The following is a 15,591-nucleotide window of genomic DNA, read 5'->3' as shown; positions in this document are numbered from 1 at the left end:
CTCATACTCAACTGTCTCCAAATAAAACTACTGAAAATGTCCACATAACAAGTGGTTTCATTTTCTGATGTTTGTATAGAGTCCAGCAGGAAGAATCTAAACAGCAATAGATCTGCCACTCACTGTGCCATCAATGAACCAGACTGCCTGACTAGTGCCCTACTTCAGTTTTGATCAAATCTGTTCCCGTTCATCTCCCATTGCCAGGTCATGCCTTGAGCCTACTTGACCACAGAGACTCTGCTTTCTCCCTACTACCCCTACAGGTTAGATGTTAAATCTTTTAAATCCTATAGAGGTTACTTAGCGAGACTGCCATTCATATCAGGTGACCATCCCAATTCAGCAGTGACTATACTATTTTCTCAGTGGAATTTCCATTAATGTGGTGCTCCTACACTGTTATACTTGGACTATACAATAAAGCATGAGACAATTAGGCACCAATCAATGTTGATAAAATACTTATAATACATGTTGATAAGAAATAAACATGGAAGAATAAGACTGGCTTTTAAAATGGGAAAAGATTAGGCACTTCCTTAACAATTACTTTCCAAAGACATGTTGGATCAAACAAGCTTCCAAGTTAAAGAACAGAAATGCAGAAGATGATTAAATACATTCCAGGGCTCAAACACTGAACCATCTCACAATGTGCTGTGTCACAACATGGAGGACATGGGTTTGTGTTCTACTTTCCCCACATAATGAGCTCTGAATCTCAGAAATGACTTTAGGGGAGAAGTAACAAATGCACACCAGCTGTTTCTCCAGAGCCAAGAAAAGGCACATTGGTGAGTCACCCAGACTACTGTTGCATACCTACTAACATCTAACAGTAAACTTGTGGCAGATGTCTGGGAATAAGTTGCTTGAATCATTAATCGTTGCCTGGAAACAACTTATGGGGAGAAGAAGAGAGAAATTTATCAATTAATCCAGAAAATGTTGATAGAGAGAATAAATATTAATAAATTTGATGTATTTAATAATTTTATAATTCTGAAGCATCAAAGGTAATCCTGTAAAGTAGAAATGTCTCTGGCTCTATCATGACATGGACACATGTAACTGATGGACCAAGATACTGAGCCATTGAGGGGTAGAATGCAGCGTCAAACATCACCCTGCACAGACTGAGTTTCGTACTTCAGCCACTCTCTTGTGGGAGGAGTAGGCGCTTTTCCCAAAGAGGACGGAGGGAAATGTTAGCCTGACCTACCCACACTTTGTGGCCAGCTTCAAAGTGACATTGATGCAGGTCAGGCAAGAAAGTCACTTCTGAATCCCATTAGCAACTGGGAATGGTGCATGGAGATTTAAAGAGAACTTTAAAAAGGAATCACAGTTAGGGAGGCAAAAGGTTAGCCACACAAAATACCTATGTGTCACAATAAATATGCAAAAAACATTTGATTACCCAAGAGAGGTAAAAGGGAGAGATAAAACCAGAGACTTCCATTACAACAGGTTGTCCCATAACACTTTGCAAACAATTAAGTATATTTCAAATGTAGTCACTGTTTTTAATTTACTAAACACAACAACCAATTTGCTCCAACTAACAACAATGTTATAATGACCTGTTTTAATGACATTGGTTGAGGTCCTTGTCATAGACATAGGGTTATGGAGTTTTACAGCATAGAAAGAAGCCCTTCGGCCCATCGTCTCTGCACCAGCCATCAAGCACCTACCTATTCTAATCCAATTTTCCAGCACTTGGTCTGTAGCCTTGTATGCTATTGCGTTTCAAGTGCTCATCTTGTCCCCATGTCATTTTTATCAAGATGGAATAATCTGCAAGTAATGCCATTTTAGGTGGTTATGTGGTTTATACCTTTGTTTTTAAACCAAAAGTAAAGTTTATCTAACACAGTGATCACTAGCAAAAGTGTTAAATGTATATTAAATGTTTTTAAATTGCATGCAGGTAGTGAGCATTAACTGGGGAGGCATTTGTGCCCCTAGCAGCCTGGTGGCACAGTGGTTAGCACCGGGGATTGATTCCAGCCTTGGGATTCCTGTGTCTGAACAAGTTTCCTCCCACAGTCCAAAGATGTGCAGATTAGTCTGATTGGCCATGCTAAAATGGCCCTTTAGTGTCCAAAGATGTGCAGGTTAGGTGAGGTTACAGGGATAGCGTGGGGGAGTAGGCCTAGGTAGGGTGCTCTTTCGGCAGGTCAGTGCATACTCATAGACTCATAGAATTAAGTGCTGGGATGATTTGGGTTCAGGGAGGGCTTTATTGACTGGGTTAGACTGCTGTACCAGACTCTGGAGGCCAGTGTAAGGACGAATAGGACGCATCTGACTATTTTAGACTGTACCGAGGGACGAGGCAGGGGTGCCCCCTCTCCCCACTGCTGTTTGCCCTAGCAATAGAGCCGCTGGCAATTGCCCTGAGAGCTTTGAGGGGTAGGAAGGGGCTGGTACGGACAGGGGGGGGGTGGTGGAACACAGAGTTTTGTTGTATGCCAACGACCTGCTCTTATACATCATGGATCCAGTGGCTGGGATGGATGCAATCATGGGAATCCTGAGGGAATTCGGCCTGTTCTCGGGGTATAAACTGAACATGGCAAAAAGTGAGTTGTTTGCAGTCCAGGCAAAAGGCCAGGAGGGTCGGCTGAGGGAGCTGCCGTTTAGGTTAGTAGGGGACAGTTTTAGATACTTAGGGCTACAGGTGGCGCGGGACTGGGGTCGGTTGCACAAGTTGAACTTATCTCGGTTGGTGGAGCAAATGAGGGTCGAGTTCCGGAGGTGGGATGTGCTCCCACTGACACCAGCGGGGAGAGTGCAGACGGTTAAAATTACGATCCTCCCGAGATTCCTGTTCGTATTCCAGTGTCTCCCCATTATCATTCCGCGGTCCTTTTTTAAGAAGGACAATAAAATGATTATGTGATTTGTGTGGGTGGGAAAGTCCCCGCGGGTGAAGAGGGTGATGCCCGAGAGGAACCGAGGGGAAGGGGGACTGGCGCTGCCAAACTGTAGTAATTACTACTGGGCGGCCAACATAGCTATGATAAGGAAGTGGATGGTGGGTGTGTGGTCGGTTTGGGGGCGGATGGAGGCCGCTTCGTGCAGGGGCAACAGTTTGGTAGCCCTGGTTACGGCGCCCCTGCCGCTCCCGCCAGCACGATCCTCCACCAGTCCTATAGTGGTGGCGACCTTGCGGATCTGGGGCCAATGGAGAAGGCATGTGGGGGAATTGAGAGCATCAGTTTGGTCCCCAATTTGCGACAATCACTGGTTTGATCTGGGGAATATGGATGGTGGGTTCCAAGCGTGGCGGAGGGCTGGGATTGAGATGATGGGGGAATCTGTTCTTGGAAGGGAGCTTCCCGAGCATGAGGGCACTATGGAGAAATTTGGGCTGGCGAGAGGGAATGATTTTATGTACTTGCAGGTGCGGGACCTTCTACGCAGACAGATTCCGTCCTTCCCACATCTGCCACTTAGGGGGATCCAGGACAGGGTAGTGTCCAGTGGATGGGTGGGTGAAGGGAGGGTCTCAGATATATACAAATAACTTATTATGGGGGCAGAGGAGTCGCAGACCGAGGAGCTGAAGCTTAAGTGGGAAGAGGAGCTCGGAGGTGAGAAAGAAGAGGGCTTATGGGCGGAGGCATTGATCAGGGTTAACGCGACCGTGACATGCGCTAGGCTCAGCCTGATTCAATTTAAGGTCGTCCACCGGGCCCACATGACAGTGGCCCGGATGAGTAAATTCTTTGGGTTAGAGGACAGGTGCGCCAGATGTTCGGGAGGACCAGCGAACCATGTCCACATGTTCTGGGCATGTCCAAAACTCAGGGGGTACTGGTAAGGATTCGCGGACATTATGTCTCGGGTACTAAAAAAAAAGGGTGGTGATGAGTCCAGAGGTGGCAATTTTGGGGGTTTCGGAGGACCCGCGAGTCCAGGAGAGTGAGGCTGACATTTTGGCCTTTGCTTCCCTGGTAGCCCTGCGACGAATTCTGCTGGCATGGAGGGACTCAAAGTCCCCGAAGTCGGAGGCCTGGCTATCGGATATGGTGAGCTTCCTCGGTCTGGAGAAAATTAAGTTCGCTCCGAGAGGCTCACTGTCAAGGTTCGCCCAGAGGTGGCAACTATTTATCGACTTCTTCGCGGAAAATTAATCGTCAGGGGGGGGGGGGGGGGGGGTGTTAGGGCAACGTAGATTAGGGGGGTAGTTAGGCAGGTCCTTGTAGGAGAGGAGCTGGTTTTTGCATTATGTTGATTGTTCTTTGCACACTGTTTTGTATTGTTGTTGTTTACTATGCCAAAATGCCTCAATAAAATTGTTTATCAAAAAAAAGACTCATAGAATTTACAGTGCAAAAGGTGGCCATTCGGCCCATCGAGTCTGCACCTGCCCTTGGAAAGAGCACCCCACTTATGTCCATACCTCCACCATATCCCCGTAACCCAATCTGACCGAAGGGCAATTTATCATGGCCAATCCACCTCACCTGCACATCTTTGGCCTGTGGGAGGAAACCGGAGCACCCGGAGAAAACCCACGCAGACACGGGGAGAACGTGCAGACTCCGCACAGTGACCCAAGCCAGGAATCGAAGCTGGGACCCTGGAGCTGTGAAGCAATTGCGCTAACCACTGTACTACTGTCCCTCCCCGATGGACTGAATGGCCTCCTTCTGCACTGTAAATAAAAAAATAAATATAGGCAATACAAACTAAAATTGTGGTCGGGTTAAGTGGTGCTTGATTGTAATGTAAAACTATGATTGCTTATACTGTAAAAGTGTGTAAAGATTAGCTGCGGTTCTATCCTTCATCACTTAGCTTTCTGAATTCTAACAACTGTGTCTCTTTAAATGGATTTGGCAAAACATTTTGCTGATTGGACACATGCACAGGGAGTGGCAATTTACCTGGACCCCACACTGTGACATGTAACATAACTTCTGAGAAAGCCAAGAGACATGTTTGCGTACCCAGGATTGTTCATCACTGGCCTGGCCTAGCCTAACAGTACACAGTGTGCAGGAGTCAACCAGGCGTTTCTGTCTGACCTTTACCTGCTGCCTTAACACTCCTAAAAATGCAGACACTGTACTTCCGTGTCGCCCGGACCGAAAACACGGTTTGTTTCTTTGGGGAGGGTTACTTTCTTTTCAATTCGTGGCTTTTTAAACTGGTTGTAGATTAGCAAGGAACCAATTACAATGACACTTCAAGCCTCATCGCTCACTTGGGCGAGTGGTGAGAGAGCGACAGTGAGAGCTTTCAAAGCACCCTGTCTGCACAGGCAAGAGAGGAGAAGCTGGGGAAACAAGGTGAGATGACTCCTCCATGTCGCCTGATCAGATGGCCACACAGCTCGCAATGCCGGCAGAACCATTCACACAAGATAAACCAACCAGAGTGCTGGGACAGAATGGCACACCAGGGACATCCACAGCATGAAACCAGTGCCTTCCCGTGTTACCAAAGCAGCGCCGAATCCGGCACAAATGTACAGACCCCCCTCACAGACCACCAGGACAGGATGGCGAAAAATAATAAGTGGAAGGCTGGACAGGGGGTGGGTGAGCAAAGAAAAACATGGCAGTTTCCGCTCATCTGAATATCCAACACCATAAACCTCAGCAAGATGAAGGGAGGAGGAGTGAGCGGGGAAACCAGAGAGGGGGAAAATAATCACCTGGTTTCAATCACATCTGAATCACATTATTGTAGCGGCGGGCACACACACATATTTAGCCGCCTCGCTGAGGAACTGTTGATGATTTCACCCAATAGTCAATGAACAACAATATTAACAGCGGCTCTAAAGCTAAAGGGGGATTGTCCTTTGAGAGAGCGTTTTTACACTCCTGTACTTGCTGGTAGCGACCCTGACATCTCACTATCCATCCACTCGCCTCTAGACTGCATGGTGCAGAAACAGTAACATCCTTCCAATTTACTAAACACCAACAAACTCTTCAGCAACACAGGAACACACACACACTGGAGTGAACCCCCAAACGACACACACACAGGAGATAAATCAGATTGCTGCTATTTCCCTTTGTCTGGTTCAAAGGGATCTTTTTATTGATTAAATAGATTGCAACATCTCACAAACTGGATCCTCCAACAAACCAGCTCATTTATTCCACTGGACACCCTGAAGTTGAGTTGAAACTAGCGGCTTTTCTCCGTTTTAAACATGTGGTCTCGCCTTTCTATTCCACCCGTAAGAGATTCCAAGGAAAAGCCCGCTACATTTTAAAGTTTGGAATAGTGTGAGAGAGAAAAGCGCGCGTTACCTTCTCTGTGAGCGTGTGTTATAAATCCGAGCACTTTTCCTTCCCTTTGTAGACACGGCGCTGCCACAGTGAGAGGACAATGGCTGGGGAGCGGGCTTTAGTGTCACAGTGCCTGCTGCTGCTCTGCTCCCTCCCTCCCTGTCTAACCCTGCCTCTCTCTCTCTCTCTCACTCTGTGTCAATCCCAACCTCGGGCGGGGTGTGTCTCACTCAGCTCTCAGGCTCCATCCATGCAAATCACCCTCTGCTTTCCCCGCCTCCTCGAAGCAGTTTTTAGCACTGCTCCAGGTGAGGGCGGTCATACACAGTCTGTTGGTTTGGGGGGTGGGTGGGCATGAACAGGGAGGAAGGGAGCAGAGAGGAGACATAAAAAGAGCAGAGGGTCAAGGAAACAGAGCGGGACACCAACTGCCAACGAAAGCGGGGACAAAGGAAGAAATGTCAAAGCTGGGATTTCCCCTTTCTCTTTCCAAAAGGCAGTTACATTGTGGATGGATTGCCTGAGGAGATTTTGTCAGCCATGGCCAAATCGTGGGTGGCACAGTGGTTAGCACTGGTGCCTCACAGTGCCAGGGACCCCAGGTTCAATTCTGGCCCTGGGTGTCTGTGTGGAGTTTGCACATTCTCCCCGTGTCTGAGTGGGTTTCCTCCGGTTAACTTCCACAGTCCAGGTTGGGTTACAGGGAGGGGGGATTCTATGGCTCTGTGGTAGCATCCTCTCATCCCAAAATACTATGAATCCCTCTCCAGAGGCTGAGCACAAAATATCTGGACTGATAGGGAGTGAATTTCATAGAATTTACAGTGCAGAAGGAGGCCATTCGGCCCATTGAGTCCCGCCAGCCCTTGGAAAGAGCACCCTACCTAAGGCCACACCTCCACCCTAACCTCACAACCCAATAACCCCACCTAAACTTTTTGGACACTAAGGGCAATTTAGCATGGCCAATGCACCTAACCAGCACATCTTTGGACTGTGGGAGGAAACCGGAGCACCCGGAGGAAACCCACGCACACACGGGGAGAAAGTGGAAACTCCACACAGACAGTGACCCAAACTGGGAATTGAACCTGGAGCTGTGAAGCAACTGTGTTAACCACTGTGGTACCATGCCACCCAAAATGATGCTTTACCTGCTGAGTACATTTTCCCTTTGTATTTTCAAATTCCACAATTGACATAGAATTTACAGTGCACAAGGAGGCCATTCGGCCCATCGAGTCTGCACTGGCCCAAGGAAAGAGCACTCTCCCTAACTCCACACCTCCACCCTATCCCCATAATCCCACCTATCCTTTTTGGACACACAGGGCAATTTGGCATGGCTAACCCACCTAACCTGCACATCTTTGGACTGTGGGTGGAAACCGGAGCACCTGGAGGAAACCCACACAGAAAGGGAGAATGTGCAGACTCCGCACAGTGACCTAAGCCGCGAATCGAACCTGGGACCCTGGCGCTGTGAAGCAATTGTGTTAACGACTGCACTACCATGCCACCCCTGTGCTATGCTGCCAGAGGTGCTGATCCCATGGCACTACATTGAAGACAAGCAGTGGGGTAATCCCCGGTGTCCTGGGTAATTTTCATCCGTCAATTATCATCGTTGATTAAACTGCTCATTATCAATAGTGTTATTTGTGGGATCTTGCTGTGCACAAATTAGAATAGAATTCCAACAGTGCAGAAGGAGGCCATTTGGCCCCTTCAATCTGCACCGACCCTGTGAAAGAGCACCCCACCCAGGCCTACTCCCCCATCCCCGTAATCCCACCTAACCTGTACATCTTTGGACACTAAGGGGTAATTTAGCATGGCAATCCACCTAACCTGCACATCTTTGGACTGTGGGAGGAAACCGGAGCACCCGAAGGAAACCCGCACAGAACGGGGAGAACATGCAAACTCCACACAGACAGTCATCCAAGGCTGGAATTAAACCTGGGTCCCTGGTGCTGTGAGGCAGCAGTGCTAACCACTGTGCCATTCCTGCACTATCCAATCTTTCCTCTTAGCCAAAATTCTCCATTCCTGGCAACAAACCAGCCATCTCCCTTGTGTCCTCTCTAATCACATAGATACATAGAAGATAGGAGCAGTAGGAGGCCTTTTTGCCCTTCGAGCCTGCTCCGCCATTCATCACGATCATGGCTGATCATCCAACTCAATAGCCTAATTCTGCTTTCTCCCCATAGCCTTTGATCCCATTCTCCCCAAGTGCTATATCCAGCCGCCTCTTGAATATATTCAAAGTTTTAGCATCAACTACTTCCTATGGTAATGAATTCCACAGGCTCACCACTCTTTGTGTGAAGAAGTGTCTCCTTATGTCTGTCCGAAATGGTTTACCCAGAATCCTCAGGCTATGAGCCCTGGTTCTGGACACACCTGTCATTGGTAACATCTTCCCTGCATCTACCCTGTTCAGTCCTGTTAGAATTTTATACGGCTCTATAAGATCCCCCCTCATTCTTCTGAACTCAAGCGGGAACAATCCCAACCTAGTCAATCTCTCCTCATATGACAGTCCCGCCATCCCTGGAATCAGTCTGGTAAACCTTCGCTGCACTCGAGAGAGAGAGAGAGCAAGAACATCCTTCCTCAGAGAAGGAGACCAAAACTGCACACAATACTCCAGGTATGGCCTCACCAAGGCCCTGTACAATTGCAGCAACACATCCCTGCTTCTATACTCGAAACCTCTTGCAATGAAGGCCAACATACCATTAGCCTTCTTTACCGCCTGCTGCACCTGCATGCTTACCTTCAGCGAATGGTGCACAAGGACACCCAGGTCCCGCTGCACACTCGCCTCTCCCAATTTACAACCATTAGGTAGTAATTACATCTTTCCTGTGATGTGGTAGGTAGAATTGTGTGCAGTTTGCAGCAGCTGTCTATTTTGTGTTTTATAGAGTTTAGCATAGCCACCCGGCTCTTATACCCCAGGGCTTGAGCAATAAAAGAAAGTACCCAGGATGTCTCTTGATCACTTTATCTACCTGTCCTGCTATTGTCAAGAATCTGTTGCACTCCAAAGGTTCCCTGTTCCTCTACACTTTTCAGAATCCTATCATTTATTCAGAACTTTCTTTCTTTGTTGTTCTTCCCAAATACATGATTGAATTCTCTGGATTAAATCCCATCTGCCAATTTATGTGTTGTCTGCAATCTTCTTAATCATACCCTCTACAGGTAAGTCTAAATCATTGATATTTTTCTAACAGATATATGTGGTATATATGTACTTTATATATATGTGAATATATGATATCTCCAAAGGGACCCAGGAGTTCTTGTTCAGAAGTCACCGAAAGCTAACATGCAGGTGCAACAAACAATTAGAAAGGCAAATAGTATGACAACCTTTATTGCAAGGGCATTTGAGTACAGGAGTAAAGAGGTTTTGTCACTGTTGTATAACACTTGGTGAGACCACACCTGGGGCACAATTCAGCCTCTGAATTGCACCAGTCTTGGAGCTAGGCATGATGGGTGTATCCCAGGAGAGGTCCAAATTGTGCTTCATGCCGGGCGCGCCGGGCGCCAGGCAGATCGTGAGTCACCCAACTCATTACGCCCAGCATGATCTAGATCGCGCCCAGCAGGTAATAATATTTAAATGAGCCATTACATCATTTAAATATTCCGATGCCGCATTCACCCGGTGCCTGGGGATCACCAACTGCACCAGCGAGGCCTCAATCTGGCTCTAATTAGTACCAGTCTCTACAAGCAGAGAGCAGTTGTAATGGCTACTTGGGGGTCTCAAAAGCCATTGGAGCCCGCCCCCCAGTGGTCAGGGAGAGGGAGGGGCAGTACCCTGACACTCCCCGGCACCTGGGCGGCGCACGGCCAGGGTGCCCAGTACGTACTACCAGGGTGCCAGTGAAACACTCTGGGTTCCAGACTGGCATTGTCAGGGTGTCTGGGTGCCAGGTTGACAGTGCTAATGGTCAGGACCTCAGGGGGGTATGAAGGGGCCTCATAAATGTTGGGGAATTAGGGGAGGGATCCTGAAAGCGGGTGCCCAAAATGGGAGGGTGGGGGAGCCTGAAAAGGGCAGGGCTCTCAGCAAACCCATAGCGGGGTGTTCTCACTTGGGGTAGGGGTAATGCCCATGTCTGCAGGGGGTGACAATGCCCGTGAGTGGGACCGTCAAGCTCACTTCGAGATCGGGGCACTTTTTCAAAGTGGCAGCCCGATCTCTGAGGAGCCGGTCTTGCCGGTGAGTTCAAGTTCCCACTGCTGAAATAACTTCGAAGTGAGGACCGGGAGAAACTCCCCAAGACCAAAAAGCTGACTAAGTGTGCGTGAATACCGGTCCCGATGGGAAATACCCAGCCAAACCCATCCAAAAATGACACTTCGAAATTCTTTGGTTGAATTGCACCCCTGGTGTGTTGTGTGCAGTTTTGGTCTCCCTACCTAAGAAAAGACATAATGGCCATAGAGGGAGTGCAATTTGGGTTCACCAGACTAATTCCTGGGATGGTGGGATTGTCCTAAGAGGAGAGGTTGAAGAGACTGGGCCTACATTCTCTGGAGTTTAGAAGAATGAGAAGTAATCTCATTGAAATATACTAATTCTTACAGAGCTCAAAAGGGTGGATGCAGGGGTGAGGCAGGTCTAGGACCATGGGACACAGTCTCAGAACAAGTGGTAGATTAGTTAGGCCAAGATTAGGAGGACTTTCTTCACAGACAGTGGCAAATCTTTGGAATCCTCTACCCCAGAGGGCTGTGAAGGCTCAGTCCTTGATTATGTTCAAAACAATACCAATGATATCAGGGGATATAGGCAGAATGCGAGAAGATGGTGTTGAGATAAGAGGTCATCCAAGACTTTGCCTTGGATCTTATAAACTTTCAATTTACAGACCAGTCTGTTATGTGAGACCTTGTCAAAAGCCTTGCTAAAATCTATTTAGTCTCCATCAAACATGCTACCTTCATCAATTCTTCTTGATACCTCATTAAAAAAATCTAATTAATCAGACATGACCTTCCTTTAACAAATTCATGCCGACTGTCCACTCTCATCTCTCAAATCATCTCTCAAAATGTTTTCCAAAAAGTTGCCCACTACTGAGGCTAGGCAGCCAGGCTGTCGGGCTGCAATTACTTGTTCTATCCTTTCCTCTCTTTTTAAACAATGGTACAAAGTTAAAAGTCCTGCAGTACTCTGGCACCACAGCTGTAGGCAGAGAGGATTGTAAAATGATTGCCAATGCCTCTGCTATTTCTTCCTTTGCTACCCTGAACAATCTTCAATACATCTCAGCTGGTCATGGAGGTTTATCCACTTTTAAGCAATCTAACACTTTCCTCCCTTATTATATTTATCTGATTCAATTTTCACATTCCCTTAACTACAATGCCTGTTTTACCCCACTCTTTTATGAAAATGTTTGCATAATATTTGTTAAAAACCATGCCCTCATCTTGTGCCACCACACACAAGTTGCTTTTTTGGGTCTCTGACCCTATTTTATTCCCTAGTTATCTTCATGATCTTTATGTATTTATAAAACATCTTTGTATTCCTTCATTTTACTTGCCAATATTTTTTCATGCCCTCTCTTTGCATTTCTAATTTCCTTTTGCATTTCACTCTGCACTTTCTAACTTTTTTTTAACTACTTAAAATGGTGCAGATAATGTTCAGTGTTTAGTAGAATTTGAAATCTACATGTTTACAAACCAAATCACTTGTTCAGTAATTGTGCAGGTCAGCAGAATCCATCCCACTAACTGTGGTGGGCTCATGTCTTGAATTGTGCTTTTGTTATCCAGTGCACTGTTCATTAAAACTGAAATTGGCCCATTGCGATGAAAATGCTGAAGGTTCACCAGATTTGACCTTTGTTAGCAGTATGTCTCAGCAGTGTCACATGGACACGGAGAGTTTATCAGCAACTTTCATCTCAAGTGAACAACGCAAACAAATATCTTTCACTCAAGGTGAACACACAAGGTGTATTCACTCTTGGATGTTACTGAGAGAAAAAAAGTCAACTAACACTGTGCTAGGGCGAAAGCGTTCAGATGTCATTGAGTTATCCTGAGGTCACCAAATTAATGTTTATAACAAGAGCCAGAAGTTCTGGGTTTGATTCCTACCCCAGGACCTGATGGGCAAAGAAGGAACGTTCATAATGCAGCCAAACAGATTGAATGCGTCAACCTGGCAAAGCTTTCCAACTCGCCAATGGCAAGTGGTAAAAGCGGGAGAGACCCCTCGTCAACCAGGTTTGATGAGGAGTGGCACCCCTCAAGCTAAAGGAAAAATACCTGTTGTGGGGGAATCTGCCTTGTGCACCACTCAGGTGCTGGAAGTCAAACTTGGTACTTGGAATGTAATATAGGTCTTTCAGGAGTGTGATTGTGGCTGGGATTCTTGCACTCATTTTTGTATTCTGTTTTCTGATGTTCTCAATTAGAACCCCATCTACTAGGAAAGTATTTGGGTAAAGACACCCAAATACTATCCTAATGGATGGCGTTGTAATTGAATCAAATAAAACATACTTCTAAAACAGTTAAATGGCACCAGGTGTTTGTATACAAACTAGTTGTAACCTGACAGCAGCAGCACATTTGGAGGTTCCCACCTAAATTTCATTTTTGTTTCAGTGGCATATTTAAAACATCCAGGTATTAATTCCAAAAGTTGCCAATGCACTCTGCAATACATTGACTTTAATTTTTGAAAATAGCATTTTCACCACCTTTAGATGGATTTTGGATCATATGTGTGGCTGGATTTTTTTAATTAAAGTATTTACAAACTGGATAATTTTTTTTTTGGCAATTTAGCATGGCCAATCCACCTACCCTGCACATCTTTGAGTTGTGGGGGTGAGACCCACACAAACACGGGGAGAATGTGCAAACTCCACAGTGACCCAGAGCCGGATCGCACTTGGGACCACGGTGGTGTGAGGCAGCAGTGCTAAGCACTGCGCCACTGTGTTGCCCCTGTTAACTGGATAATTAATGGGATACAGGAGAGAGGATATAGAATGTTAATAAAAGCAGGAAGTGCTGTGAGTGTACGGCAAGTCTGTCAGCAGCTGGAAAGTGGGCAATTAAGGTTTTGGAAGAGGCCCTTCAACAGAAATCAAGGTGTTGTTACGTGGACATAGGAGAGATAAGGTCAGGCTCAGTTAGAATGCCCTCCCATGACTAAAAATTAGTTTCTTGACATTCGTACATTCTACCCACTATGCTGAGAAACTAGAAGATGAGTGGTACCTGTATTATGTATATCTTAAGAAGAAGTAGGGTTGTCAAGAAAGGATAGTGAACTTAGCATGGAAAACCAGCAAAAATAATATATTCAGCATGAAAAAAATAGTATCCTCCCTTAATTAAAATAAAAAATCTGCTTAGGTTATGGTGGAATTTCCCCCAAAAGTGGCAAAGTGTCAGGTTTTGTCTGAAAACCGGCGTGTTTCTCCCAGAAAAATGAGGTTTTCTCTCCAGAACTTCTGACGCTTTGTCAAAAAAAAGCAGGGGCCCATGTTTTACGTCATCACTCTTGTGCGACAGGAGGCCCCGATCACAATGTGGAAACAAAGTCTTTCTCTCTCCCCCCCCCCCCCCACCACCACCACTACCACCACCACCATCGCTGGCATTGTGGCTTCCGTGGCCCCTCCCCACCACCATTGCCGGCATTGGGGCTTAATGTGAACCCCTTCCACCCCAACCAATTGGGTTTCCTGGAGGCCCTGCCCCCTTACGCTGCCCCCTGTCTCTGTCTCTGGTCCCACCATCCTGGCAGTGCCAATGCCATGGTGCCAGTGCCAAGGCACCAGGTTGGTAGTACCACAGTTCCATGTTAGCACTGCCAGAGTGCCAATGAGCAGTGCCATTGCCCTACCATGTTCCAGATCACACGAGGGCTACACCGGCATGGTCATCTCAACTGCTGGAAAGCAGCAGTGATTCGCGCTGGCATGACATCCTGCCGGTGGGTGAAAATATGACATCCCCGGAAGATATGGCATTATATATAAATTCATTCAAATGGATGGTAATCAGGTCACCCCCTTGCTGGCTGTAAACCTGATTATGTCCCCAGAGGGGGAGTGTGGAAGATCTCATTCTGAAATTTGTCCAGCGCAAATCCCGTTATGGCCCTCTCACAAGAGTTAGCAACCATAACGGGATTTTCACCTACGGCAAACGGGCCTGGAAAATCCCATCACCCCATATGTAGTATTGATCTGAACCATAAATACCATAACGATAATGGAACAATTCTACAGTGTTCAAATGAAATACCATCAGGTTGTCATCTGAATGTTTGGATCTCTTTAGATTCATCAAGATATAAAATTTCATTCCAAATATGAATAATATACCATTTATACCTTAAAATGAAAATATGGTGTAAACACAATATAATTTAACTTTTGGTAAAGTCTTTTTCTGGAGTAAAAGCGCCACCTACTGGAAATTATTGTGGGAGCATCTCACATACTGCTAGGATACTGTTAAGAAGATTTCATTTGTTTCTTTAAATAAGGATCAGAAATTACATTTTAAAAGAGCATGCCGTGTCGGAGTACATTCCGGGGGCAGCACGGTAGCACAGTGGTTAGCACTGTTGCTTCACAGCACCAGGGTCCCAGGTTCAATTCCTGGCTAGGTCACCATCTGTGCATATTCTTGGACTTGGATTTGTTTATTGTCACGTGTACCGAGGTATAGTGAAAAGTATTTTTTTGTGAGTGGCTCAAACAGTACTTTTAGTACATGAAAAGAAAATAAAAGAAAAAGAAAATACATAAAAGGGCAACACAGGGTCCACAATGTAAATACATAGACACCGGCATCAGGTGAAGCATACAGGAGCGTAATATTAATCAGGTCAGTCCATAAGAGGGTTGTTTAGGAGTCTGGTAACAGTGGGAAGAAGCTGTTTTTGATTCTGTCCGTGTTTTTTCTTAGGTTTTTGTATCTCCTGCCCGATGGCAGAAGTTGGAAAAGTGAGTAAGCCGGGTGGGAGGGGTCTTTGATTATGCTGCCCGCTTTCCCCAGGCAGCGGGAGGTTCGTCTACGCTACCACCAAGAAAGCACAACAGCGCCTATACTTCCTCAGGAAACTAAGGAAATTCGGCATGTCCGCATTGACTCTTACCAATTTTTACAGATGCACCATAGAAAGCATCCTATCGGGCTGCATCACAGCCTGGTATGGCAACTGCTTGGCCCAAGACCAGAAGAAACTGCAGAGAGTCGTGAACACGGCCCAGTCCATCACACGAACCTGCCTCCCATCCATTGACTCCAT

At 46.4% G+C, this 15,591-nt stretch overlaps 1 protein-coding gene across 5 annotated transcripts in view; it reads right to left on the bottom strand.

Annotated features, from left to right (window-relative positions):
- Positions 1–6,462, bottom strand: part of myo1b (myosin IB) — a 436,008-nt gene extending 429,546 nt beyond the window's left edge. For 3 of the 5 annotated variants that reach the window (XM_072478525.1, XM_072478546.1, XM_072478553.1), the window contains exon 1: positions 6,288–6,462. The gene's annotated coding sequence lies outside the window, so the exon portion shown is untranslated. Of the gene's footprint in view, positions 1–1,700; positions 1,721–6,287 lie in introns of those variants that run through there. The other 2 variants (XM_072478562.1, XM_072478536.1) reach the window with 2 other exon arrangements.
- Between the last annotated feature and the right edge of the window lie 9,129 nt (positions 6,463–15,591).

The sequence above is a fragment of the Scyliorhinus torazame genome, chromosome 2 (genome assembly GCF_047496885.1).
Source record: "Scyliorhinus torazame isolate Kashiwa2021f chromosome 2, sScyTor2.1, whole genome shotgun sequence".
Taxonomy (NCBI): domain Eukaryota; kingdom Metazoa; phylum Chordata; class Chondrichthyes; order Carcharhiniformes; family Scyliorhinidae; genus Scyliorhinus; species Scyliorhinus torazame.
This window is presented reverse-complemented; position numbering and strand designations above follow the sequence as displayed.